Source organism: Saccoglossus kowalevskii, chromosome 6, assembly GCF_978046115.1.
Source record: "Saccoglossus kowalevskii chromosome 6, keSacKowa6.1, whole genome shotgun sequence".
NCBI lineage: Eukaryota > Metazoa > Hemichordata > Enteropneusta > Harrimaniidae > Saccoglossus > Saccoglossus kowalevskii.
Window position 1 is genome coordinate 21,230,456 of NC_140646.1, and position 23,120 is coordinate 21,253,575.

Here is a 23,120-nt window from a genome sequence, read left to right on the forward strand (position 1 = left end):
TAGCAAACATAATTACGCAGTCATCATAAACTGTAGATTAAATGCAAGATCAATGCACTATACTTATTCGTCGCTTACTGAGTAGCACGTAATCCGAACATGACTCTAGCTAGCCGTGATCGTCTAGTGGTTAGGACATTGCGTTGTGGCCGCAATAACCCAGGTTCGAATCCTGGTCTAGGCAGATTGTGCGATATGTAGTTTTTGTTGTTTTGAGTCGTATTTTGGGATTCTACTTTCAATTCTTTTCCAGGTTAACAGGTTAGCAAACATAATAACGCACTGCAGTCATCATAAACTGTAGATTAAATGCAAAATAAATGCACTATACTTATTCGTCGCTTACTGAGCATCACGTTATCCGAACATGACTCTAGCTAGCCGTGATCGTCTAGTGGTTAGGACATTGCGTTGTGCCCGCAATAACCCAGTTTCGAATCCTGGTCTCGGCAGATAGTGCTATATGTAGTTTTTGTTGTTTTGCGTCGTATTTTGGAATTCTACATTCAATTCCATTTCAGAGTGACAGGTTAGCAAACATAATTACGCAGTCATCATAAACTGTAGATTAAATGCAAAATAAATGCACTATACTTATTCGTCGCTTACTGAGCATCACGTTATCCGAACATGACTCTAGCTAGCCGTGATCGTCTAGTGGTTAGGACATTGCGTTGTGGCCGCAATAACCCAGGTTCGAATCCTGGTCTCGGCAGATTGTGCTATATGTAGTTTTTGTTGTTTTGCGTCATATTTTAAGATTCTACATTCAATTCCATTTCAGAGTAACAGGTTACGAAACGTAATCACGCAGTCATTATAAACTGTAGATTAAATGCAAGTTCAATGCACTATACTTATTCGTCGCTTACTGAGTAGCACCTAATCAGGACATGACTGGCTAGCCGTGATTGTCTAGTGGATAGGACATTGCGTTGTGGCCGCAATAACCCACGTTCGAATCCTGGTCTCGGGCGATTGTGCTATATGTAGTTTTTGTTGTTTTGCGTCATATTTTGGGATTCTACATTAAATTCCATTTCAGAGTAACAGGTTACGAAACGTAATCACGCAGTCATAATAAACTGTAGATTAAATGCAAGTTCAATGCACTATACTTATTCGTCGCTTACTGAGTAGCACCTAATCAGGACATGACTGGCTAGCCGTGATCGTCTAGTGGATAGGACATTCCATTGTGACCGCAATAACCCAGGTTCGAAGCCTGGTCTCGGCAGATTGTGCGATATGTAGTTTTTGTTGTTTTGAGTCGTATTTTGGGATTCTACTTTCAATTCTTTTCCAGGGTAACAGGTTAGCAAACACAATAACGCAGTCATCATAAACTGTAGATTACATGCAAAATACATGCACTATACTTATTCATCGCTTACTGAGCATCACGTTGTCCGAACATGACTCTAGTTAGCCGTGATCGTCTAGTGGTTAGGACATTGTGTTGTGGCCGCAATAACCCAGGTTCGAATCCTGGTCTCGGCAGATTGTGCTATATGTAGTTTTTGTTGTTTTGCGTCATATTTTAAGATTCTACATTCAATTCCATTTCAGAGTAACAGGTTACGAAACGTAATCACGCAGTCATTATAAACTGTAGATTAAATGCAAGTTCAATGCACTATACTTATTCGTCGCTTACTGAGTAGCACCTAATCAGGACATGACTGGCTAGCCGTGATTGTCTAGTGGATAGGACATTGCGTTGTGGCCGCAATAACCCACGTTCGAATCCTGGTCTCGGGCGATTGTGCTATATGTAGTTTTTGTTGTTTTGCGTCATATTTTGGGATTCTACATTAAATTCCATTTCAGAGTAACAGGTTACGAAACGTAATCACGCAGTCATGATAAACTGTAGATTAAATGCAAGTTCAATGCACTATACTTATTCGTCGCTTACTGAGTAGCACCTAATCAGGACATGACTGGCTAGCCGTGATCGTCTAGTGGATAGGACATTCCATTGTGACCGCAATAACCCAGGTTCGAAGCCTGGTCTCGGCAGATTGTGCGATATGTAGTTTTTGTTGTTTTGAGTCGTATTTTGGGATTCTACTTTCAATTCTTTTCCAGGGTAACAGGTTAGCAAACACAATAACGCAGTCATCATAAACTGTAGATTACATGCAAAATACATGCACTATACTTATTCATCGCTTACTGAGCATCACGTTGTTCGAACATGACTCTAGTTAGCCGTGATCGTCTAGTGGTTAGGACATTGTGTTGTGGCCGCAATAACCCAGGTTCGAATCCTGGTCTCGGCAGATTGTGCTATATGTAGTTCTTGTTGTTTTGAGTCGTATTTTGGGATTCTACATTCAATTCCATTTCAGAGTAACAGGTTACGAAACATAATCACGCAGTCATTATAAACTGTAGATTAAATGCAAATTTAATGCACTATACTTAGTCGTCGCTTACTGAGTAGCACCTAATCCGAACATGACTCTAGCTAGCCGTGATCGTCTAGTGGTTAGGACATTGCGTTGTGGCCGCAATAACCCAGGTTCGAATCCTGGTCTCGGCAGATTGTGCGATATGTAGTTTTTGTTGTTTTGAGTCGTATTTTGAGATTCTACATTCAATTCCATTTTAGAGTAACAGGTTACGAATCATAATCACGCAGTCATTATAAACTGTAGGTTAAATGCAAAATAAATGCACTATACTTATTCGTCGCTTACTGAGCATCACGTTATCCAAACATGACTCTAGCTAGCCGTGATCGTCTAGTGGTTAGGACATTGCGTTGTGGCCGCAATAACCCAGGTTCGAATCCTGGTCTCGGCACATTGTGCTATATGCAGTTTTTGTTGTTTTGCGTCGTATTTTGGGATTCTACATTCAATTTTACTTCCAGGGTAACAGGTTGGCAAACATAATCACGCAGTCATCATAAACTGTAGATTAAATGGAAGATCAATGCACTATACTTATTCGTCGCTTACTGAGCATCACGTTATCCGAATATGACTCTAGCTAGCCGTGATCGTCTAGTGGTTAGGACATTGCGTTGTGGCCGCAATAACCCAGGTTCGAATCCTGGTCTCGGCAGATTGTGCGATATGTAGTTTTTGTTGTTTTGAGTCGTATTTTGGGATTCTACTTTCAATTCTTTTCCAGGTTAACAGGTTAGCAAACATAATAACGCACTGCAGTCATCATAAACTGTAGATTAAATGCAAAATAAATGCACTATACTTATTCGTCGCTTACTGAGCATCACGTTCTCCGAACATGACTCTAGCTAGCCGTGATCGTCTAGTGGTTAGGACATTGCCTTGTGCCCGCAATAACCCAGTTTCGAATCCTGGTCTCGGCAGATTGTGCTATATGTAGTTTTTGTTGTTTTGCGTCGTATTTTGGAATTCTACATTCAATTCCATTTCAGAGTGACAGGTTAGCAAACATAATCACGCAGTCATTATAAACTGTAGATTAAATGCAAGTTTAATGCACTATACTTAGTCGTCGCTTACTGAGCATCACGTTATCCGAACATGACTCTAGCTAGCCGTGATCGTCTAGTGGTTGGGACATTGCGTTGTGGCCGCAATAACCCACGTTCGAATCCTGATCTCGGCAGATTGTGCTATATGTAGTTTTTGTTGTTTTGCGTCGTATTTTGGGATTCTACATTCAATTTTACTTCCAGGGTAACAGGTTGGCAAACATCATCACGCAGTCATCATAAACTGTAGATTAAATGGAAGATCAATGCACTATACTTATTCGTCGCTTACTGAGCATCACGTTATCCGAATATGACTCTAGCTAGCCGTGATCGTCTAGTGGTTAGGACATTGCGTTGTGGCCGCAATAACCCAGGTTCGAATCCTGGTCTCGGCAGATTGTGAGATATGTAGTTTTTGTTGTTTTGAGTCGTATTTTGGGATTCTACTGTCAATTCTTTTCCAGGTTAACAGGTTAGCAAACATAATAACGCACTGCAGTCATCATAAACTGTAGATTAAATGCAAAATAAATGCACTATACTTATTCGTCGCTTACTGAGCATCACGTTCTCCGAACATGACTCTAGCTAGCCGTGATCGTCTAGTGGTTAGGACATTGCCTTGTGCCCGCAATAACCCAGTTTCGAATCCTGGTCTCGGCAGATTGTGCTATATGTAGTTTTTGTTGTTTTGCGTCGTATTTTGGAATTCTACATTCAATTCCATTTCAGAGTGACAGGTTAGCAAACATAATCACGCAGTCATTATAAACTGTAGATTAAATGCAAGTTTAATGCACTATACTTAGTCGTCGCTTACTGAGCATCACGTTATCCGAACATGACTCTAGCTAGCCGTGATCGTCTAGTGGTTAGGACATTGCGTTGTGGCCGCAATAACCCACGTTCGAATCCTGATCTCGGTAGATTGTGCTATATGTAGTTTTTGTTGTTTTGCGTCGTATTTTGGGATTCTACATTCAATTTTACTTCCAGGGTAACAGGTTGGCAAACATAATCACGCAGTCATCATAAGCTGTAGATTAAATGCAAGATGAATGCACTATACATATTCGTCGCTTACTGAGTAGCACGTAATGCGAACATGACTCTAGCTAGCCGTGATCGTCTAGTGCTCAGGAAATTGCGTTGTGGCCGCAATAACCCAGGTTCGAATCCTGGTCTCGGCAGATTGTGCGTTATGTCGTTGATTTGTTATTTTGAGTCGTATTTTGGGATTCTACTTTCAATTCTTTTCCAGGGTAACAGGTTAGCAAACATAATAACGCCGTCATCATAAACTGTAAATTAAATGCAAAATAAATGCACTATACTTATTCGTCGCTTACTGAGTAGCACGTAATACGAACATGACTCTAGCTAGCCGTGATCGTCTAGTGGTTAGGACATTGTGTTGTGGCCGCAATAACCCAGGTTCGAATCCTGGTCTCGGCAGATTGAGCTATATGTAGTTTTTGTTGTTTTGCGTCTTATTTTGGGATTCTACATTCAATTTTACTTCCAGGGTAACAGGTTGGCAAACATAATCCCGCAGTCATCATAAACTGTAGATTAAATGCAAGTTTAATGCACTATACTTAGTCGTCGCTTACTGAGTAGCACCTAATCCGAACATGACTCTAGCTAGCCGTGATCGTCTAGTGGTTAGGACATTGCGTTGTGGCCGCAATAACCCAGGTTCGAATCCTGGTCTCGGCAGATTGTGCGATATGTAGTTTTTGTTGTTTTGAGTCGTATTTTGAGATTCTACATTCAATTCCATTTCAGACTAACAGGTTACGAATCATAATCACGCAGTCATTATAAACTGTAGATTAAATGCATAATAAATGCACTATACTTATTCGTCGCTTACTGAGCATCACGTTATCCGAACATGACTCTAACTAGCCGTGATCGTCTAGTGGTTAGGACATTGCGTTGTGGCCGCAATAACCCAGGTTCGAATCCTGGTCTCGGCACATTGTGCTATATGTGGTTTTTGTTGTTTTGCGTCGTATTTTGGGATTCTACATTCAATTTTACTTCCAGGGTAACAGGTTGGCAAACATAATCACGCAGTCATCATAAACTGTAGATTAAATGCAAGATCAATGCACTATACTTATTCGTCGCTTACTTAGCATCACGTTATACGAATATGACTCTAGCTAGCCGTGATCGTCTAGTGGTTCGGACATTTCGTTGTGGCCGCAATAACCCAGGTTCGAATCCTGGTCTCGGCAGATTGTGCGATATGTAGTTTTTGTTGTTTTGAGTCGTATTTTGGGATTCTACTTTCAATTCTTTTCCAGGTTAACAGGTTAGCAAACATAATAACGCACTGCAGGCATCATAAACTGTAGATTAAATGCAAAATATATGCACTATACTTATTCGTCGCTTACTGAGCATCACGTTATCCGAACATGACTCTAGCTAGCCGTGATCATCTAGTGGTTAGGACATTGCGTTGTGCCCGCAATAACCCAGTTTCGAATCCTGGTCTCGGCAGATTGTGCTATATGTAGTTTTTGTTGTTTTGCGTCGTATTTTGGAATTCTACATTCAATTCCATTTCAGAGTGACAGTTTAGCAAACATAATTACGCAGTCATCATAAACTGTAGATTAAATGCAAGATCAATGCACTATACTTATTCGTCGCTTACTGAGTAGCACCTAATCCGAACATGACTCTAGCTAGCCGTGATCGTCTAGTGGTTAGGACATTGCGTTGTGGCCGCAATAACCCAGGTTCGAATCCTGGTCTCGGCAGATTGTGCGATATGTAGTTTTTGTTGTTTTGAGTCGTTTTTTGGGATTCTACTTTCAATTCTTTTCCAGGTTAACAGGTTAGCAAACATAATAACGCACTGCAGGCATCATAAACTGTAAATTAAATGCAAAATAAATGCACTATACTTATTCGTCGCTTACTGAGTAGCACGTAATACGAACATGACTCTAGCTAGCCGTGATCGTCTAGTGGTTAGGACATTGTGTTGTGGCCGCAATAACCCAGGTTCGAATCCTGGTCTCGGCAGATTGTGCTATATGTAGTTTTTGTTGTTTTGCGTCTTATTTTGGGATTCTACATTCAATTTTACTTCCAGGGTAACAGGTTGGCAAACATAATCCCGCAGTCATCATAAACTGTGGATTAAATGCAAGATCAATGCACTATACTTATTCGTCGCTTACTGAGTAGCACGTAATCCGAACATGACTCTAGCTAGCCGTGATCGTCTAGTGGTTAGGACATTGCGTTGTGGCCGCAATAACCCAGGTTCGAATCCTGGTCTCGGCAGATTGTGCTATATGTAGTTCTTGTTGTTTTGAGTCGTATTTTGGGATTCTACATTCAATTCCATTTCAGAGTAACAGGTTACGAAACATAATCACGCAGTCATTATAAACTGTAGATTAAATGCAAGTTTAATGCACTATACTTAGTCGTCGCTTACTGAGTAGCACCTAATCCGAACATGACTCTAGCTAGCCGTGATCGGCTAGTGGTTAGGACATTGCGTTGTGGCCGCAATAACCCAGGTTCGAATCCTGGTCTCGGCAGATTGTGCGATATGTAGTTTTTGTTGTTTTGAGTCGTATTTTGAGATTCTACATTCAATTCCATTTCAGAGTAACAGGTTACGAATCATAATCACGCAGTCATTATAAACTGTAGATTAAATGCAAAATAAATGCACTATACTTATTCGTCGCTTACTGAGCATCACGTTATCCGAACATGACTCTAACTAGCCGTGATCGTCTAGTGGTTAGGACATTGCGTTGTGGCCGCAATAACCCAGGTTCGAATCCTGGTCTCGGCACATTGTGCTATATGTAGTTTTTGTTGTTTTGCGTCGTATTTTGGGATTCTACATTCAATTTTACTTCCAGGGTAACAGGTTGGCAAACATAATCACGCAGTCATCATAAACTGTAGATTAAATTCAAGATCAATGCACTATACTTATTCGTCGCTTACTTAGCATTACGTTATCCGAATATGACTCTAGCTAGCCGTGATCGTCTAGTGGTTCGGACATTTCGTTGTGGCCGCAACAACCCAGGTTCGAATCCTGGTCTCGGCAGATTGTGCGATATGTAGTTTTTGTTGTTTTGAGTCGTATTTTGGGATTCTACTTTCAATTCTTTTCCAGGTTAACAGGTTAGCAAACATAATAACGCACTGCAGGCATCATAAACTGTAGATTAAATGCAAAATATATGCACTATACTTATTCGTTGCTTACTGAGCATCACGTTATCCGAACATGACTCTAGCTAGCCGTGATCGTCTAGTGGTTAGGACATTGCGTTGTGCCCGCAATAACCCAGTTTCGAATCCTGGTCTCGGCAGATTGTGCTATATGTAGTTTTTGTTGTTTTGCGTCGTATTTTGGAATTCTACATTCAATTCCATTTCAGAGTGACAGGTTAGCAAACATAATTACGCAGTCATCATAAACTGTAGATTAAATGCAAGATCAATGCACTATACTTATTCGTCGCTTACTGAGTAGCACCTAATCCGAACATGACTCTAGCTAGCCGTGATCGTCTAGTGGTTAGGACATTGCGTTGTGGCCGCAATAACCCAGGTTCGAATCCTGGTCTCGGCAGATTGTGCGATATATAGTTTTTGTTGTTTTGAGTCGTTTTTTGGGATTCTACTTTCAATTCTTTTCCAGGTTAACAGGTTAGCAAACATAATAACGCACTGCAGGCATCATAAACTGTAGATTAAATGCAAAATAAATGCACTATACTTATTCGTCGCTTACTGAGCATCACGTTATCCGAACATGACTCTAGCTAGCCGTGATCGTCGAGTGGTTAGGACATTGCGTTGTGCCCGCAATAACCCAGTTTGGAATCCTGGTCTCGGCAGATTGTGCTATATGTAGTTTTTGTTGTTTTGCGTCGTATTTTGGAATTCTACATTCAATTCCATTTCAGAGTAACAGGTTGGCAAACATAATCACGCAGTCATCATAAACTGTAGATTAAATGCAAGATCAATGCACTATACTTATTCGTCGCTTACTGAGTAGCACCTAATCCGAACATGACTCTAGCTAGCCGTGATCGTCTAGTGGTTAGGACATTTCGTTGTGGCCGCAATAACCCAGGTTCGAATCCTGGTCTCGGCAGATTGTGCGATATGTAGTTTTTGTTCTTTTGAGTCGTATTTTGGGATTCTACATTCAATTCCATTTCAGAGTAACAGGTTACGAATCATAATCACGCAGTCATTATAAACTGTAGATTAAATGCAAAATAAATGCACTATACTTATTCGTCGCTTACTGAGCATCACGTTATCCGAATATGACTCTAGCTAGCCGTGATCGTCTAGTGGTTAGGACATTGCGTTGTGGCCGCAATAACCCAGGTTCGAATCCTGGTCTGGGCAGATTGTGCGTTATGTCGTTGTTTTGTTGTTTTGAGTCGTATTTTGGGATTCTACTTTCAATTCTTTTCCAGGTTAACAGGTTAGCGAACATAATAACGCACTGCAGTCATCATAAACTGTAGATTAAATGCAAAATAAATGCACTATACTTATTCGTCGCTTACTGAGCATCACGTTATCCGAACATGACTCTAGCTAGCCGTGATCGTCTAGTGGTTAGGACATTTCGTTGTGGCCGTAATAACCCAGGTTCGAATCCTGGTCTGGGCAGATTGTGCGTTATGTCGTTGTTTTGTTGTTTTGCGTCGTATTTTGGAATTCTACATTCAATTCCATTTCAGAGTGACTGGTTAGCAAACATAATTACGCAGTCATCATAAACTGTAGATTAAATGCAAGATCAATGCACTATACTTATTCGTCGCTTACTGAGTAGCACGTAATCCGAACATGACTCTAGCTAGCCGTGATCGTCTAGTGGTTAGGACATTGCGTTGTGGCCGCAATAACCCAGGTGCGAATCCTGGTCTCGGCAGATTGTGCGTTATGTCGTTGTTTTGTTATTTTGAGTCGTATTTTGGGATTCTACTTTCAATTCTTTTCCAGGGTAACAGGTTAGCAAACATAATAACGCAGTCATCATAAACTGTAGATTAAATGCAAAATAAATGCACTATACTTATTCGTCGCTTACTGAGTAGCACCAAATCAGGACATGACTGGCTAGCCGTGATTGTCTAGTGGATAGGACATTGCGTTGTGGCCGCAATAACCCAGGTTCGAATCCTGGTCTCGGGCGATTGTGCTATATGTAGTTTTTGTTGTTTTGCGTCGTATTTTGGGATTCTACATTCAATTTTACTTCCAGGGTAACAGGTTGGCAAACATAATCACGCAGTCATCATAAACTGTAGATTAAATGCATGATCAATGCACTATACTTATTCGTCGCTTACTGAGTAGCACGTAATGCGAACATGACTCTAGCTAGCCGTGATCGTCTAGTGGTTAGGACATTTCGTTGTGGCCGCAATAACCCAGGTTCGAATCCTGGTCTAGGCAGATTGTGCTATACGTAGTTCTTGTTGTTTTGAGTCGTATTTTGGGATTCTACATTCAATTCCATTTCAGAGTAACAGGTTACGAATCATAATCACGCAGTCATTATAAACTGTAGATTAAATGCAAAATAAATGCACTATACTTATTCGTCGCTTACTGAGCATCACGTTATCCGAATATGACTCTAGCTAGCCGTGATCGTCTAGTGGTTAGGACATTGCGTTGTGGCCGCAATAACCCAGGTTCGAATCCTGGTCTCGGCAGATTGTGCGATATGTAGTTTTTGTTGTTTTGAGTCGTATTTTGGGATTCTACTTTCAATTCTTTTCCAGGTTAACAGGTTAGCGAACATAATAACGCACTGCAGTCATCATAAACTGTAGATTAAATGCAAAATAAATGCACTATACTTATTCGTCGCTTACTGAGCATCACGTTATCCGAACATGACTCTAGCTAGCCGTGATCGTCTAGTGGTTAGGACATTTCGTTGTGGCCGTAATAACCCAGGTTCGAATCCTGGTCTGGGCAGATTGTGCGTTATGTCGTTGTTTTGTTGTTTTGCGTCGTATTTTGGAATTCTACATTCAATTCCATTTCAGAGTGACTGGTTAGCAAACATAATTACGCAGTCATCATAAACTGTAGATTAAATGCAAGATCAATGCACTATACTTATTCGTCGCTTACTGAGTAGCACGTAATCCGAACATGACTCTAGCTAGCCGTGATCGTCTAGTGGTTAGGACATTGCGTTGTGGCCGCAATAACCCAGGTGCGAATCCTGGTCTCGGCAGATTGTGCGTTATGTCGTTGTTTTGTTATTTTGAGTCGTATTTTGGGATTCTACTTTCAATTCTTTTCCAGGGTAACAGGTTAGCAAACATAATAACGCAGTCATCATAAACTGTAGATTAAATGCAAAATAAATGCACTATACTTATTCGTCGCTTACTGAGTAGCACCAAATCAGGACATGACTGGCTAGCCGTGATTGTCTAGTGGATAGGACATTGCGTTGTGGCCGCAATAACCCAGGTTCGAATCCTGGTCTCGGGCGATTGTGCTATATGTAGTTTTTGTTGTTTTGCGTCGTATTTTGGGATTCTACATTCAATTTTACTTCCAGGGTAACAGGTTGGCAAACATAATCACGCAGTCATCATAAACTGTAGATTAAATGCATGATCAATGCACTATACTTATTCGTCGCTTACTGAGTAGCACGTAATGCGAACATGACTCTAGCTAGCCGTGATCGTCTAGTGGTTAGGACATTGCGTTGTGGCCGCAATAACCCAGGTTCGAATCCTGGTCTCTGCATATTGTGCGTTATGTCGTTGTTTTGTTATTTTGAGTCGTATTTTGGGATTCTACATTCAATTCCATTTCAGAGTAACAGGTTACGAAACATAATCACGCAGTCATTATAAACTGTAAATTAAATGCAAGATCAATGCACTATACTTATTCGTCGCTTACTGAGTAGCACGTAATGCGAACATGACTCTAGCTAGCCGTGATCGTCTAGTGGTTAGGACATTGCGTTGTGGCCGCAATAACCCAGGTTCCAATCCTGGTCTCGGCAGATTGTGCTATATGTAGTTCTTGTTGTTTTGAGTCGTATTTTGGGATTCTACATTCAATTTTACTTCCAGGGTAACAGGTTGGCAAACATAATCACGCAGTCATTATAAACTGTAGATTAAATGCAAGATCAATGTACTATACTTATTCGTCGCTTACAGAGTAGCACGTAATGCGAACATGACTCTAGCTAGCCGTGATCGTCTAGTGGTCAGGAAATTGCGTTGTGGCCGCAATAACCCAGGTTCGAATCCTGGTCTCGGCAGATTGTGCGTTATGTCGTTGATTTGTTATTTTGAGTCGTATTTTGGGATTCTACTGTCAATTCTTTTCCAGGGTAACAGGTTAGCAAACATAATAACGCAGTCATCATAAACTGTAAATTAAATGCAAAATAAATGCACTATACTTATTCGTCGCTTACTGAGTAGCACGTGATCCGAACATGACTCTAGCTAGCCGTGATCGTCTAGTGGTTAGGACATTGCGTTGTGGCCGCAATAACCCAGGTTCGAATCCTGGTCTCGGCAGATTGTGCTATACGTAGTTCTTGTTGTTTTGAGTCGTATTTTGGGATGCTACATTCAATTCCATTTCAGAGAAACAGGTTACGAAACATAATTACGCAGTCATCATAAACTGTAGATTAAATGCAAGATCAATGCACTATACTTATTCGTCGCTTACTGAGTAGCACGTAATCCGAACATGACTCTAGCTAGCCGTGATCGTCTAGTGGTTAGGACATTGCGTTGTGGCCGCAATAACCCAGGTGCGAATCCTGGTCTCGGCAGATTGTGCGTTATGTCGTTGTTTTGTTATTTTGAGTCGTATTTTGGGATTCTACTTTCAATTCTTTTCCAGGGTAACAGGTTAGCAAACATAATAACGCAGTCATCATAAACTGTAGATTAAATGCAAAATAAATGCACTATACTTATTCGTCGCTTACTGAGCATCACGTTATCCGAACATGACTCTAGCTAGCCGTGATCGTCTAGTGGTTAGGACATTGCGTTGTGGCCGCAATAACCCAGGTTCGAATCCTGGTCTCGGCAGATTGTGCTATATGTAGTTTTTGTTGTTTTGCGTCATATTTTGGGATTCACATTCAATTCCATTTCAGAGTAACAGGTTACGAAACGTAATCACGCAGTCATGATAAACTGTAGATTAAATGCAAGTTCAATGCACTATACTTATTCGTCGCTTCCTGAGTAGCACCAAATCAGGACATGACTGGCTAGCCGTGATTGTCTAGTGGATAGGACATTGCGTTGTGGCCGCAATAACCCAGGTTCGAATCCTGGTCTCGGGCGATTGTGCTATATGTAGTTTTTGTTGTTTTGCGTCGTATTTTGGGATTCTACATTCAATTTTACTTCCAGGGTAACAGGTTGGCAAACATAATCACGCAGTCATCATAAACTGTAGATTAAATGCAAGATCAATGCACTATACTTATTCGTCGCTTACTGAGTAGCACGTAATGCGAACATGACTCTAGCTAGCCGTGATCGTCTAGTGGTCAGGAAATTGCGTTGTGGCCGCAATAACCCAGGTTCGAATCCTGGTCTCCGCAGATTGTGCGTTATGTCGTTGTTTTGTTATTTTGAGTCTTATTTTGGGATTGTACTTTCAATTCTTTTCCAGGGTAACAGGTTAGCAAACATAATAACGCAGTCATCATAAACTGTAGATTAAATGCAAAATAAATGCACTATACTTATTCGTCGCTTACTGAGCATCACGTTATCCGAACATGACTCTAGCTAGCCGTGATCGTCTAGTGGTTAGGACATTGCGTTGTGCCCGCAATAACCCAGTTTCGAATCCTGGTCCCGGTAGATTGTGCGATATGTCGTTGTTTCGTTGTTTTGTTGTTTTGAGTCGTATTTTGGGATTCTACCTTCAATTCATTTCCAGGGTAACAGGTTGGCAAACATAATCACGCAGTCATCATAAACTGTAGATTAAATGCAAGATCAATGCACTATACATATTCGTCACTTACTGAATAGCACGTAATTCGAACATGACTGGCTAGCCGTGATCGTCTAGTGGTTAGGACATTGCGTTGTGGCGCAATAACCCAGTTTCAAAATCTGGTCTCAGCAGATTGTGCGATATGTCGATGTTTTGTTTTGATTCGTATTTTTGAATTATACAATCAATTCTATTCCAGGGTAACAGGTTAGCAAACATAATCACGCAGTCATCATAAACTGTAGATTAAATGCAAAATAAATGCACTATACTTATTCGTCGCATACTGAGCATCACGTTATCCGAACATGACTCTAGCTAGCTGTGATCGTCTAGTGGTTAGGACATTGCGTTGTGGCCGTAATAACCCAGGTTCGAATCCTGGTCTCGGCAGATTGTGCTATATGTAGTTTTTGTTGTTTTGCGTCGTATTTTGGGATTCTACATTCAATTTTACTTCCAGGGTAACAGGTTGCAAACATAATCACGCAGTCATCATAAACTGTAGATTAAATGCAAGATCAATGCACTATACTTATTCGTCGCTTACTGAGTAGCACGTAATGCGAACATGACTCTAGCTAGCCGTGATCGTCTAGTGGTTAGGACATTGCGTTGTGGCCGCAATAACCCAGGTTCGAATCCTGGTCTCGGCAGATTGTGCGTTATGTCGTTGTTTTGTTATTTTGAGTCGTATTTTGGGATTCTACTTTCAATTCTTTTCCAGGGTAACAGGTTAGCAAACATAATAACGCAGTCATCATAAACGGTAGATTAAATGCAAGATCAATGCACTATACTTATTCGTCGCTTACTGAGCATCACGTTATCCGAATATGACTCTAGCTAGCCGTGATCGTCTAGTGGTTAGGACATTGCGTTGTGGCCGCAATAACCCAGGCTCGAATCCTGGTCTCGGCAGATTGTGCGATATGTAGTTTTTGTTGTTTGAGTCGTATTTTGGGATTCTACTTTCAATTCTTTTCCAGGTTAACAGGTTAGCAAACATAATAACGCACTGCAGTCATCATAAACTGTAGATTAAATGCAAAATAAATGCACTATGCTTATTCGTCGCTTACTGAGCATCACGTTATCCGAACATGACTCTAGCTAGCCGTGATCGTCTAGTGGTTAGGACATTGCGTTGTGGCCGCAATAACCCAGTTTCGAATCCTGGTCTCGGCAGATTGTGCTATATGTAGTTGTTGTTGTTTTGCGTCGTATTTTGGGATTCTACCTTCAATTTGTTTCAAGGGTAACAGGTTAGCAAACATAATCACGCAGTCATCATAAACTGTAGATTAAATGCAAAATAAATGCACTATACTTATTCGTCGCTTACTGAGCATCACGTTATCTGAACATGACTCTAGCTAGCCGTGATCGTCTAGTGGTTAGGACATTGCGTTGTGGCCGCAATAACCCAGGTTCGAATCCTGGTCTCGGCAGATTGTGCGTTATGTCGTTGTTTTGTTATTTTGAGTCGTGTTTTGGGATTCTACTTTCAATTCTTTTCCAGGGTAACAGGTTAGCAAACATAATAACGCAGTCATCATAAACTGTAGATTAAATGCAAGATCAATGCACTATACTTATTCGTCGCTTACTGAGCATCACGTTATCCGAATATGACTATAGCTAGCCGTGATCGTCTAGTGGTTAGGACATTGCGTTGTGGCCGCAATAACCCAGGTTCGAATCCTGGTCTCGGCAGATTGTGCGATATGTAGTTTTTGTTGTTTTGAGTCGTATTTTGGGATTCTACTTTCAATTCTTTTCCAGGTTAACAGGTTAGCGAACATAATAACGCACTGCAGTCATCATAAACTGTAGATTAAATGCAAAATAAATGCACTATACTTATTCGTCGCTTACTGAGCATCACGTTATCCGAACATGACTCTAGCTAGCCGTGATCGTCTAGTGGTTAGGACATTGCGTTGTGCCCGCAATAACCCAGTTTCGAATCCTGGTCTCGGCAGATTGTGCTATATGTAGTTTTTGTTGTTTTGCGTCGTATTTTGGAATTCTACATTCAATTCCATTTCAGAGTGACTGGTTAGCAAACATAATTACGCAGTCATCATAAACTGTAGATTAAATGCAAGATCAATGCACTATACTTATTCGTCGCTTACTGAGTAGCACGTAATCCGAACATGACTCTAGCTAGCCGTGATCGTCTAGTGGTTAGGACATTGCGTTGTGGCCGCAATAACCCAGGTGCGAATCCTGGTCTCGGCAGATTGTGCGTTATGTCGTTGTTTTGTTATTTTGAGTCGTATTTTGGGATTCTACTTTCAATTCTTTTCCAGGGTAACAGGTTAGCAAACATAATAACGCAGTCATCATAAACTGTAGATTAAATGCAAAATAAATGCACTATACTTATTCGTCGCTTACTGAGTAGCACCAAATCAGGACATGACTGGCTAGCCGTGATCGTCTAGTGGTTAGGACATTGCGTTGTGCCCGCAATAACCCAGTTTCGAATCCTGGTCCCGGTAGATTGTGCGATATGTAGTTCTTGTTGTTTTGAGTCGTATTTTGGGATTCTACTTTCAATTCTTTTCCAGGGTAACAGGTTAGCAAACATAATAACGCAGTCATCATAAACTGTAGATTAAATGCAAGATCAATGCACTATACTTATTCGTCGCTTACTGAGTAGCACGAAATTCGAACATGACTGGCTAGCCGTGATCGTCTAGTGGTTAGGACATTGCGTTGTGCCCGCAATAACCCAGTTTCGAATCCTGGTCTCGGCAGATTGTGCTATATGTAGTTCTTGTTGTTTTGAGTCGTATTTTGGGATTCTACTTTCAATTCTTTTCCAGGGTAACAGGTTAGCAAACATAATAACGCAGTCATCATAAACTGTAGATTAAATGCAAGATCAATGCACTATACATATTCGTCACTTACTGAATAGCACGTAATTCGAACATGACTGGCTAGCCGTGATCGTCTAGTGGTTAGGACATTGCGTTGTGGCCGCAATAACCCATGTTCGAATCTTGGTATCGGCAGATTGTGCTATAGGTAGTTCTTGTTGTTTTGAGTCGTATTTTGGGATTCTATATTCAATTCCATTTCAGAGTAACAGGTACGAAACATAATCACGCAGTCATCATAAACTGCCGATTAAATGCAAGATCAATGCACTATACATATTCGTCACTTACTGAATAGCACGTAATTCGAACATGACTGGCTAGCCGTGATCGTCTAGTGATTAGGACATTGCGTTGTGGCGCAATAACCCAGTTTCAAAATCTGGTCTCAGCAGATTGTGCGATATGTCGATGTTTTGTTTTGATTCGTATTTTTGAATTATACAATCAATTCTATTCCAGGGTAACAGGTTAGCAAACATAATCACGCAGTCATCATAAACTGTAGATTAAATGCAAAATAAATGCACTATACTTATTCGTCGCTTACTGAGCATCACGTTATCCGAACATGACTCTAGCTAGCTGTGATCGTCTAGTGGTTAGGACATTGCGTTGTGGCCGCAATAACCCAGGTTCGAATCCTGGTCTCGGCAGATTGTGCTATATGTAGTTTTTGTTGTTTTGCGTCGTATTTTGGAATTCTGCATTCAATTTTACTTCCAGGGTAACAGGTTGGCAAACATAATCACGCTGTCATCATAAACTGTAGATTAAATGCAAGATCAATGCACTATACATATTCGTCACTTACTGAATAGTACGTAATTCGAACATGACTGGCTAGCCGTGATCGTCTAGTGGTTAGGACATTGCGTTGTGGCCGCAATAACCCATGTTCGAATCCTGGTCTCGGCAGATTGTGCTATAGGTAATTCTTGTTGTTTTGAGTCGTATTTTGGGATTCTACATTCAATTCCATTTCAGAGTAACAGATACGAAACATAATCACGCAGTCATCATAAACTGCCGATTAAATGCAAGATCAATGCACTTACATATTCGTCACTTACTGAATAGCACGTAATTCGAACATGACTGGCTAGCCGTGATCGTCTAGTGGTTAGGACATTGCGTTCTGGCGCAATAACCCAGTTTCGAAATCTGTTCTCAGCAGATTGTGCGATATGTCGATGTTTTGTTTTGATTCGTATTTTTGAATTCTACAATCAATTCTATTCCAGGGTAACAGGTTAGCAAACATAATCACGCAGTCATCATAAACTGTAGATTAAATGCAAAATAAATGCACTATACTTATTCTTCGCTTACTGAGTAGCACGTAATCCGAACATGACTCTAGCTAGCCGTGATCGTCTGGTGGTTAGGACATTGCATTGTGGCCGCAATAACCCAGGTTTGAATCCTGGTCTCGGCAGATTGTGCGATATGTAGTTCTTGTTGTTTTGAGTCGTATTTGGGGATTCTACATTCAATTCCATTTCAGAGTAACAGGTTACGAAACATAATCACGCAGTCATCATAAACTGCAGATTAAATGCAAGATCAATGCACTATATTTAATCGTCGCTTTTTGAGTAGCACGATATCCGAACATGGCTGGGACATTGCGTTGTGGCCGCAATAACCCAGGTTCGAATCCTGGTCTGGGCAGATTGTGCGTTATGTCGTTGTTTTGTTGTTTTGAGTCGTATTTTGGGATTCTACATGCAATTCTTTTCCAGGGTAACAGGTTAGCAAACATAATCACGCAGTCATCAGAAACTCTAGAATAAATGCAAGTTCAATGCACTATACTTATTCGTCGCTCAGTGCGTAACACGTAATCAGAACATGACTGGCTAGCCGTGATCGTCTAGTGGTTAGGACATTGCGTTGTGGCCGCAATAACCCAGATTCGAATCCAGGTCTCGGCAGATTGTGCGATATGTCGTTGTTTTGTTTTGAGTCGTATTTTTGAATTCTACAGTTAATTATATTCCAGGGTAACAGGTTAGCAAACATAATAACGCAGTCATCATAAACTGTAAATTAAATGCAAAATAAATGCACTATACTTATTCGTCGCTTACTGAGTATCACGTGATCCGAACATGACTCTAGCTAGCCGTGATCGTCTAGTGGTTAGGACATTGCGTTGTGGCCGCAATAACCCAGGTTCGAATCCTGGTCTCGGCAGATTGTGCTATACGTAGTTCTTGTTGTTTTGAGTCGTATTTTGGGATGCTACATTCAATTCCATTTCAGAGAAACAGGTTACGAAACATAATTACGCAGTCATCATAAACTGTAGATTAAATGCAAGATCAATGCACTATACTTATTCGTCGCTTACTGAGTAGCACGTAATCCGAACATGACTCTAGCTAGCCGTGATCGTCTAGTGGTTAGGACATTGCGTTGTGGCCGCAATAACCCAGGTGCGAATCCTGGTCTCGGCAGATTGTGCGTTATGTCGTTGTTTTGTTATTTTGAGTCGTATTTTGGGATTCTACTTTCAATTCTTTTCCAGGGTAACAGGTTAGCAAACATAATAACGCAGTCATCATAAACTGTAGATTAAATGCAAAATAAATGCACTATACTTATTCGTCGCTTACTGAGCATCACGTTATCCGAACATGACTCTAGCTAGCCGTGATCGTCTAGTGGTTAGGTCATTGCGTTGTGGCCGCAATAACCCAGGTTCGAATCCTGGTCTCGGCAGATTGTGCTATATGTAGTTTTTGTTGTTTTGCGTCATATTTTGGGATTCTACATTCAATTCCATTTCAGAGTAACAGGTTACGAAACGTAATCACGCAGTCATGATCAACTGTAGATTAAATGCAAGTTCAATGCACTATACTTATTCGTCGCTTACTGAGTAGCACCAAATCAGGACATGACTGGCTAGCCGTGATTGTCTAGTGGATAGGACATTGCGTTGTGGCCGCAATAACCCAGGTTCGAATCCTGGTCTCGGGCGATTGTGCTATATGTAGTTTTTGTTGTTTTGCGTCGTATTTTGGGATTCTACATTCAATTTTACTTCCAGGGTAACAGGTTGGCAAACATAATCACGCAGTCATCATAAACTGTAGATTAAATGCAAGATCAATGCACTATACTTATTCGTCGCTTACTGAGTAGCATGTAATGCGAACATGACTCTAGCTAGCCGTGATCGTCTAGTGGTCAGGAAATTGCGTTGTGGCCGTAATAACCCAGGTTCGAATCCTGGTCTCGGCAGATTGTGCGTTATGTCGTTGTTTTGTTATTTTGAGTCGTATTTTGGGATTCTACTTTCAATTCTTTTCCAGGGTAACAGGTTAGCAAACATAATAACGCAGTCATCATAAACTGTAGATTAAATGCAAAATAAATGCACTATACTTATTCGTCGCTTACTGAGCATCACGTTATCCGAACATGACTCTAGCTAGCCGTGATCGTCTAGTGGTTAGGACATTGCGTTGTGCCCGCAATAACCCAGTTTCGAATCCTGGTCCCGGTAGATTGTGCGATATGTCGTTGTTTCGTTGTTTTGTTGTTTTGAGTCGTATTTTGGGATTCTACCTTCAATTCATTTCCAGGATAACAGGTTAGCAAACATAATCACGCAGTCATCATAAACTGCAGATTAAATGCAAGATCAATGCACTATACTTATTCGTCGCTTTTTGAGTAGCACGACATCCGAACATGGCTTGCTAGCCGTGATCGTCTAGTGGTTAGGACATTGCGTTGTGGCCGCAATAACCCAGATTCGAATCCAGGTCTCGGCAGATTGTGCGATATGTCGTTGTTTTGTTTTGAGTCGTATTTTTGAATTCTACAGTTAATTATATTCCAGGGTAACAGGTTAGCAAACATAATAACGCAGTCATCATAAACTGTAGATTAAATGCAAAATAAATGCACTATACTTATTCGTCGCTTACTGAGCATCACGTTATCCGAACATGACTCTAGCTAGCCGTGATCGTCTAGTGGTTAGGACATTGCGTTGTGCCCGCAATAACCCAGTTTCGAATCCTGGTCCCGGTAGATTGTGCGATATGTCGTTGTTTCGTTGTTTTGTTGTTTTGAGTCGTATTTTGGGATTCTACCTTCAATTCATTTCCAGGATAACAGGTTAGCAAACATAATCACGCAGTCATCATAAACTGTAGATTAAATGCAAGATCAATGCACTATACTTATTCGTCGCTTACTGAGTAGCACGAAATTCGAACATGACTGGCTAGCCGTGATCGTCTAGTCGTTAGGACATTTCGTTGTGGCCGCAATAACCCATGTTCGAATCCTGGTATCGGCAGATTGTGCTATAGGTTGTTCTTGTTGTTTTGAGTCGTATTTTGGGATTCTATATTCAATTCCATTTCAGAGTAACAGGTACGAAACATAATCACGCAGTCATCATAAACTGCCGATTAAATGCAAGATCAATGCACTATACATATTCGTCACTTACTGAATAGCACGTAATTCGAACATGACTGGCTAGCCGTGATCGTCTAGTGGTTAGGACATTGCGTTGTGGCGCAATAACCCAGTTTCAAAATCTGGTCTCAGCAGATTGTGCGATATGTCGATGTTTTGTTTTGATTCGTATTTTTGAATTATACAATCAATTCTATTCCAGGGTAACAGGTTAGCAAACATAATCACGCAGTCATCATAAACTGTAGATTAAATGCAAAATAAATGCACTATACTTATTCGTCGCTTACTGAGCATCACGTTATCCGAACATGACTCTAGCTAGCTGTGATCGTCTAGTGGTTGGGACATTGCGTTGTGGCCGCAATAACCCAGGTTCGAATCCTGGTCTCGGCAGATTGTGCTATATGTAGTTTTTGTTGTTTTGCGTCGTATTTTGGGATTCTACATTCAATTTTACTTCCAGGGTAACAGGTTGCAAACATAATCACGCAGTCATCATAAACTGTAGATTAAATGCAAGATCAATGCACTATACTTATTCGTCGCTTACTGAGTAGCACGTAATGCGAACATGACTCTAGCTAGCCGTGATCGTCTAGTGGTTAGGACATTGCGTTGTGGCCGCAATAACCCAGGTTCGAATCCTGGTCTCGGCAGATTGTGCGTTATGTCGTTGTTTTGTTATTTTGAGTCGTGTTTTGGGATTCTACTTTCAATTCTTTTCCAGGGTAACAGGTTAGCAAACATAATAACGCAGTCATCATAAACTGTAGATTAAATGCAAGATCAATGCACTATACTTATTCGTCGCTTACTGAGCATCACGTTATCCGAATATGACTCTAGCTAGCCGTGATCGTCTAGTGGTTAGGACATTGCGTTGTGGCCGCAATAACCCAGGTTCGAATCCTGGTCTCGGCAGATTGTGCGATATGTAGTTTTTGTTGTTTTGAGTCGTATTTTGGGATTCTACTTTCAATTCTTTTCCAGGTTAACAGGTTAGCAAACATAATAACGCACTGCAGTCATCATAAACTGTAGATTAAATGCAAAATAAATGCACTATACTTATTCGTCGCTTACTGAGCATCACGTTATCCGAACATGACTCTAGCTAGCCGTGATCGTCCAGTGGTTAGGACATTGCGTTGTGCCCGCAATAACCCAGTTTCGAATCCTGGTCTCGGCAGATTGTGCTATATGTAGTTTTTGTTGTTTTGCGTCGTATTTTGGAATACTACATTCAATTCCATTTCAGAGTGACAGGTTAGCAAACATAATTACGCAGTCATCATAAACTGTAGATTAAATGCAAGATCAATGCACTATACTTATTCGTCGCTTACTGAGTAGCACGTAATCCGAACATGACTCTAGCTAGCCGTGATCGTCTAGTGGTTAGGACATTGCGTTGTGGCCGAAATAACCTAGGTTCGAATCCTGGTCTCGGCAGATTGTGCTATATGTAGTTTTTGTTGTTTTGCGTCGTATTTTGGGATTCTACATTCAATTTTACTTCCAGGGTAACAGGTTGCAAACATAATCACGCAGTCATCATAAACTGTAGATTAAATGCAAGATCAATGCACTATACTTATTCGTCGCTTACTGAGTAGCACGTAATGCGAACATGACTCTACCTAGCCGTGATCGTCTAGTGGTTAGGACATTGCGTTGTGGCCGCAATAACCCAGGTTCGAATCCTGGTCTCGGCAGATTGTGCGTTATGTCGTTGTTTTGTTATTTTGAGTCGTATTTTGGGATTCTACTTTCAATTCTTTTCCAGGGTAACAGGTTAGCAAACATAATAACGCAGTCATCATAAACTGTAGATTAAATGCAAGATCAATGCACTATACTTATTCGTCGCTTACTGAGCATCACGTTATCCGAATATGACTCTAGCTAGCCGTGATCGTCTAGTGGTTAGGACATTGCGTTGTGGCCGCAATAACCCAGGTTCGAATCCTGGTCTCGGCAGATTGTGCGATATGTAGTTTTTGTTGTTTTGAGTCGTATTTTGGGATTCTACTTTCAATTCTTTTCCAGGTTAAAAGGTTAGCGAACATAATAACGCACTGCAGTCATCATAAACTGTAGATTAAATGCAAAATAAATGCACTATACTTATTCGTCGCTTACTGAGCATCACGTTATCCGAACATGACTCTAGCTAGCCGTGATCGTCTAGTGGTTAGGACATTTCGTTGTGGCCGCAATAACCCAGGTTCGAATCCTGG

The 23,120-nt window shown here is 40.9% G+C and overlaps 26 non-coding genes across 26 annotated transcripts; all 26 read left to right on the plus strand.

Annotated features, from left to right (window-relative positions):
* The first annotated feature begins 643 nt into the window (after window positions 1–643).
* TRNAH-GUG (transfer RNA histidin (anticodon GUG)) lies at window positions 644–715 on the plus strand. Its single transcript has one exon. It is a non-coding gene; the product is annotated as a tRNA-His (tRNA).
* A 713-nt stretch (window positions 716–1,428) lies between these two features.
* Window positions 1,429–1,500, plus strand: TRNAH-GUG (transfer RNA histidin (anticodon GUG)). The gene has a single exon. It is a non-coding gene; the product is annotated as a tRNA-His (tRNA).
* Window positions 1,501–2,213: 713 nt separating this feature from the next.
* TRNAH-GUG (transfer RNA histidin (anticodon GUG)) lies at window positions 2,214–2,285 on the plus strand. Its single transcript has one exon. It is a non-coding gene; the product is annotated as a tRNA-His (tRNA).
* Window positions 2,286–2,476: 191 nt separating this feature from the next.
* Window positions 2,477–2,548, plus strand: TRNAH-GUG (transfer RNA histidin (anticodon GUG)). Its single transcript has one exon. It is a non-coding gene; the product is annotated as a tRNA-His (tRNA).
* Window positions 2,549–2,739: 191 nt separating this feature from the next.
* Window positions 2,740–2,811, plus strand: TRNAH-GUG (transfer RNA histidin (anticodon GUG)). The gene has a single exon. It is a non-coding gene; the product is annotated as a tRNA-His (tRNA).
* Window positions 2,812–3,003: 192 nt separating this feature from the next.
* TRNAH-GUG (transfer RNA histidin (anticodon GUG)) lies at window positions 3,004–3,075 on the plus strand. The gene has a single exon. It is a non-coding gene; the product is annotated as a tRNA-His (tRNA).
* A 723-nt stretch (window positions 3,076–3,798) lies between these two features.
* Window positions 3,799–3,870, plus strand: TRNAH-GUG (transfer RNA histidin (anticodon GUG)). Its single transcript has one exon. It is a non-coding gene; the product is annotated as a tRNA-His (tRNA).
* A 988-nt stretch (window positions 3,871–4,858) lies between these two features.
* Window positions 4,859–4,930, plus strand: TRNAH-GUG (transfer RNA histidin (anticodon GUG)). Its single transcript has one exon. It is a non-coding gene; the product is annotated as a tRNA-His (tRNA).
* A 192-nt stretch (window positions 4,931–5,122) lies between these two features.
* TRNAH-GUG (transfer RNA histidin (anticodon GUG)) lies at window positions 5,123–5,194 on the plus strand. Its single transcript has one exon. It is a non-coding gene; the product is annotated as a tRNA-His (tRNA).
* A 191-nt stretch (window positions 5,195–5,385) lies between these two features.
* On the plus strand, window positions 5,386–5,457 carry TRNAH-GUG (transfer RNA histidin (anticodon GUG)). The gene has a single exon. It is a non-coding gene; the product is annotated as a tRNA-His (tRNA).
* Window positions 5,458–6,180: 723 nt separating this feature from the next.
* TRNAH-GUG (transfer RNA histidin (anticodon GUG)) lies at window positions 6,181–6,252 on the plus strand. Its single transcript has one exon. It is a non-coding gene; the product is annotated as a tRNA-His (tRNA).
* A 196-nt stretch (window positions 6,253–6,448) lies between these two features.
* On the plus strand, window positions 6,449–6,520 carry TRNAH-GUG (transfer RNA histidin (anticodon GUG)). Its single transcript has one exon. It is a non-coding gene; the product is annotated as a tRNA-His (tRNA).
* Window positions 6,521–6,712: 192 nt separating this feature from the next.
* On the plus strand, window positions 6,713–6,784 carry TRNAH-GUG (transfer RNA histidin (anticodon GUG)). Its single transcript has one exon. It is a non-coding gene; the product is annotated as a tRNA-His (tRNA).
* Window positions 6,785–7,238: 454 nt separating this feature from the next.
* Window positions 7,239–7,310, plus strand: TRNAH-GUG (transfer RNA histidin (anticodon GUG)). The gene has a single exon. It is a non-coding gene; the product is annotated as a tRNA-His (tRNA).
* Window positions 7,311–8,033: 723 nt separating this feature from the next.
* On the plus strand, window positions 8,034–8,105 carry TRNAH-GUG (transfer RNA histidin (anticodon GUG)). The gene has a single exon. It is a non-coding gene; the product is annotated as a tRNA-His (tRNA).
* A 2,047-nt stretch (window positions 8,106–10,152) lies between these two features.
* On the plus strand, window positions 10,153–10,224 carry TRNAH-GUG (transfer RNA histidin (anticodon GUG)). The gene has a single exon. It is a non-coding gene; the product is annotated as a tRNA-His (tRNA).
* Window positions 10,225–12,006: 1,782 nt separating this feature from the next.
* Window positions 12,007–12,078, plus strand: TRNAH-GUG (transfer RNA histidin (anticodon GUG)). The gene has a single exon. It is a non-coding gene; the product is annotated as a tRNA-His (tRNA).
* A 456-nt stretch (window positions 12,079–12,534) lies between these two features.
* Window positions 12,535–12,606, plus strand: TRNAH-GUG (transfer RNA histidin (anticodon GUG)). Its single transcript has one exon. It is a non-coding gene; the product is annotated as a tRNA-His (tRNA).
* A 1,512-nt stretch (window positions 12,607–14,118) lies between these two features.
* Window positions 14,119–14,190, plus strand: TRNAH-GUG (transfer RNA histidin (anticodon GUG)). Its single transcript has one exon. It is a non-coding gene; the product is annotated as a tRNA-His (tRNA).
* A 723-nt stretch (window positions 14,191–14,913) lies between these two features.
* Window positions 14,914–14,985, plus strand: TRNAH-GUG (transfer RNA histidin (anticodon GUG)). Its single transcript has one exon. It is a non-coding gene; the product is annotated as a tRNA-His (tRNA).
* Window positions 14,986–15,178: 193 nt separating this feature from the next.
* On the plus strand, window positions 15,179–15,250 carry TRNAH-GUG (transfer RNA histidin (anticodon GUG)). Its single transcript has one exon. It is a non-coding gene; the product is annotated as a tRNA-His (tRNA).
* A 3,308-nt stretch (window positions 15,251–18,558) lies between these two features.
* Window positions 18,559–18,630, plus strand: TRNAH-GUG (transfer RNA histidin (anticodon GUG)). Its single transcript has one exon. It is a non-coding gene; the product is annotated as a tRNA-His (tRNA).
* Window positions 18,631–21,464: 2,834 nt separating this feature from the next.
* Window positions 21,465–21,536, plus strand: TRNAH-GUG (transfer RNA histidin (anticodon GUG)). The gene has a single exon. It is a non-coding gene; the product is annotated as a tRNA-His (tRNA).
* A 193-nt stretch (window positions 21,537–21,729) lies between these two features.
* TRNAH-GUG (transfer RNA histidin (anticodon GUG)) lies at window positions 21,730–21,801 on the plus strand. Its single transcript has one exon. It is a non-coding gene; the product is annotated as a tRNA-His (tRNA).
* A 722-nt stretch (window positions 21,802–22,523) lies between these two features.
* TRNAH-GUG (transfer RNA histidin (anticodon GUG)) lies at window positions 22,524–22,595 on the plus strand. Its single transcript has one exon. It is a non-coding gene; the product is annotated as a tRNA-His (tRNA).
* A 193-nt stretch (window positions 22,596–22,788) lies between these two features.
* TRNAH-GUG (transfer RNA histidin (anticodon GUG)) lies at window positions 22,789–22,860 on the plus strand. Its single transcript has one exon. It is a non-coding gene; the product is annotated as a tRNA-His (tRNA).
* Window positions 22,861–23,120: the final 260 nt, after the last annotated feature.